The sequence below is a fragment of the Mustela lutreola genome, chromosome 1, assembly GCF_030435805.1.
Source record: "Mustela lutreola isolate mMusLut2 chromosome 1, mMusLut2.pri, whole genome shotgun sequence".
Classification (NCBI taxonomy): Eukaryota; Metazoa; Chordata; class Mammalia; order Carnivora; family Mustelidae; genus Mustela; species Mustela lutreola.
This window is the reverse complement of record NC_081290.1, coordinates 228,955,860-228,959,792: the sequence shown is the minus strand read 5'-3', so window position 1 is coordinate 228,959,792 and position 3,933 is coordinate 228,955,860.

Sequence of the window (3,933 nt, the reverse complement as noted above, 5' to 3'; positions counted from 1 at the left end):
CACAGCGTCGCTTCTGTGATATTCCTGCTAAAGACTCGAAACCTGAATCTAATCATGAGAGAAGATCAGACAAACCAAAATTGAAGGGCATTCTACCAGCGCAAGGCAAGAATCACTGGCTTATAATCTTCCAAAGTATCAAGATCATGAAAGTCAAGGAAGGACTGGGAAACTATTTCAGTCTGAAGGAGACTAAAAGACAAACATAACAGGATCCTTCAGCTATAAAGGACAGGACTGGGACAACTGGAGAAACTCGAATGGGGCCGAAGGGGTAGATTATGGTAATGTACACACGTTCATTTCCTGACTTTGATGGTTCTGGTGTGGTTATGTAAGAAGATGACCTTGTTTGTAGGAAACACTAAAATATTCACTCAGGAAAAAAATGCTTTACATGGACTACAATATTCACTCGGGGAAAAAAATATATTATGTAAAAAAATACGTGATGTGTAAATGCAAAACCTGTTTTAAAGATTTTTAATAAAGGGGCCCCTGGGTGGCTCAGTTAAGGGTCCTGAGATCCAGCCCTGCTTCAGGCTCTGCATTTATCAGGGAATCTGCTTGGAATTCTCTCTCCCCCGCTTCCCTGCTCATTCTCTCTCTTTCTCTCTCAAATAAATCTTTTTAAATTTTTTAATAAAAAATTTTAATAAGACTCAAGATAAAGAATTTTTCATATGGGCAATGCCAAACCTTCAAGGAATTAATAGCCCGAATTCATACAACACTTGTTTTTTTTTTTTTTTTTTTTTTTTTTTAAGATTTTATTTATTTGACAGAGAGAGAGATCACAAGAAGGCAGAGAGGCGGGAGGTGGGGGGCAGGGGGAACAGGTTCCCTGCTGAGCAGAGAGCCCGATGCCGGGCTCAATCCCAGGACCCTGAGATCATGACCTGAGCTGAAGGCAGAGACTTAACCCACTGAGCCACCCAGGCACCCCCATACAACATTTCTGTACCCAAATCCAAGTCAGTGTGGTAAAGGAAAATTGTAGGCCTATGAGACCTATGAACGCGTTTGTAAAAAATCCCCAATAGGGGGCGCCTCAGCAACTGAGTCAGTTAAGTGTCAGACTCCTGATTTAGGCTTAGGTCATGATCTCAGGGTCATTAAGATTGAGCCCCACATCAGGTTCCACACTGGGTGTGGAACCTGCTTAAGATTCTTCCTCTCCCTCTGCCCTTGCCCTGCATTCTCTCTCTTTCTCTCAAATAAATAAATAAATCTTTTAAAAAAATCCCAAACAAGACACAAGCAAAGTCTAGGGCACCATACTCCAGAAGCCTTTCCTGGGAGTCAGTTGGCTCGTCCCTGGCTGCTGAGCAGGAGCCTGTGCAGCAGGGGCGCCATCTTGGGTCACAGGGGTCAGCCTCGTTGACAGGTGACAGGGGGCAAAATGGGAGAGCGTGGGGCATTGAGGCCTTCCTGGAGTACAGTTGCCCAGCTACACCCAAACAACCACTCCAGACTTGTATGTTGGGAGACATCAACTCCTCTCATGTTAAAGCTGCTATTATTTTGGCTTTTCTGTCATTCAGTGACAAATCTTATCTTACCTAAAACTCAGCAATAGCAGATTAAAGGAGAAAAGCTGTATTTTCATCCTGCAGATGAAAAACAAAGGATTCAGTACTATTCAATGTTCACTCATGACTACACAAACACAACAGCTCTTAGACTTGGAGGGCGGAAAAACTTCCTAAGTCTCACAAATACCTACAAAACCTCCACTGGCAAACCATATTCAATAGTGAGTTGTTGTTGTTGTTGTTTTTAATCCTCTTTAAAATCAGGAACAAGATAAGGGTCCCTGCTGTCACAGCTTCTGTGGAATTGGGTTCTGGAGTCCCTAGTCATCACAATAAAATAAAGAAAAGAAATGAGGAGTACAAAGATGCAAAGGGAAAAATAAGACTTTCATTGTTTGCAGATATTATCTATGTATAATCTACAAACAACCCTCAAATAATTAAAATCACAGAGTTTAGCAAGATGGGTGAAGATAAGATTAAATACATTTAAAAAGGCAGCATTTTTTTATCCTGGCAACCTAAAGTTCAAAAATGTCATTTTTTTTAAAAGTGTGTCTTTAATAGCAAAAAAAATTAAAATGTACCTTAAAATCAATTTAACAAAGACATACAAGCCCTTTTATGGAGGAAGTTTTTAAACTCTACTGAAAACATTAAAGAAGACCTTTAAAAAATGGGGACATATGTAAGATTCATGGATAAAAAAATGATCAATTATCAGTGTCAACTATCTCCAAATCAATTTGTAGACTCCATATCATCCCACTAAAAATTTCAGCAATCCTTTGGGGAATTTTGCAAGTTGATTTTAACATTTAAAAAAAAAAAGATTTTATGTATTAATTTACAGAGAGAGAGAGAGACAGCGAGAGAGGGAACACAAGCAGGGGGAGTGGGAGAGGGAGAAGCAGATTTCCCAATGAGCAGGAAGCCCAATGTGGGGCTCGATCCCAGGACTCTGGAATCATGGCCTGAGCCAAAGGCAGACACTTAACAACTGAGCCACCCAGGTGCCCCAATTTTAACTGACAAGCAAAAAGGCCAAGATACTCCCCAAAAAGAAAAAAAAAGGTGAAAGTCCTGCCCTACCAGCTACTGAGACTTATCAAAAACCCATAGAAAAAATTAAGAAAGTTGGCGTTGGCCCTGGTGATAAACAACTAAAGCGATGGGACAGAATAGGGACACCAGAAGTAGGCCCCCGCTCTGGGGAAACTTGATATCTGACAGCTGCATGGCAGATGAACAAAGGACTGTTCACTGAATAGCACTGACACTTCTGGCGATCCTTCTGCAAAAAATGAAATGCGATCTGCACCTTACACCGTACGCAGCGATCAGTTCCAGATGGGTTAAGAGTTCAAATACGAGAACCAACTTTTTTGCTGTGGATTTTCGGAGAAAACAGAGGTAAGTTCCTTTATTAACTTCCTTTATGGAACAAAAATTTTTTTAAAAAATGCAAACATAAAGGGAAAAGTGCAGCAAGGCTAACTGTTGCAGACTTTAGAACTTCTGTTCATCAAAAGATACTATAAAGTCAAAACACAAGCCTCAAAGTGGGTGTGGCCGATTTTATTTTCCCCAGAAGCCTGCAATAGTCTCTCCCATGCCGCATGCTCTTTTAGAACCTTGCCAGTCCCCATCAAGAGTAGCGTGTATACCCTCTCCCCTCGGACCTGGCAGGCACTTGTAACTGCCTAAACAGGGAGAGCCAAAGTGATGCCATTGACTTCGGGGGCTAGGTCACAAAACTGCCATCCACGTGAACTTCTTTTCCCCTGCTTCTGGCCTTCTCCCGCTCTCCCCATCTGTACTTTGCAGGGGACACAGAGCTGCTTTCCGCTCCAACTCTGTCTCCACCACATCTGATATGCTAATGCTGGCTTGGGCTTGGCTCCTCCAGCTGTCTCCACAAGATCCTCCCCCAGGACCACCCTGGTCTGGAAACCTGCCTTGGCCTTACCTGGGACATATATTTTCACAGTCTCCAACCCAAGCGGTGGAGAGAGGCACAGAAATCAAAGGCATATCCAACATCCATCAGTGCTGAGGCGGTGGGAAGAGAGGGCTGGCCTGGAGAAAGTATGCCTGGGTACACTGAGAATGAGGAGCCATGTTCCCACCCGCTGTCCAGGAAGGGCTGTCCACCAGAGTCATGCCCAGTGAGGGTGGGAAGAGGATGGGGCTTGGAGAGTTCCCAGTCCTTGCTCTGCCCCTCATATGCTGTGTGACTCTGGGCATGTCCCTTTGCCTCTCCAGGTCTCAGCTTCCTTAACACCAGGGTTCCTATGTTCATCATTGTCATACATTTAATACCTAGCACGGGGGTCTGATACGTGGAACAGGTGTTCTGTACATGGAGTTGAAGGAATGCTCTCTTACACTGTCCCCA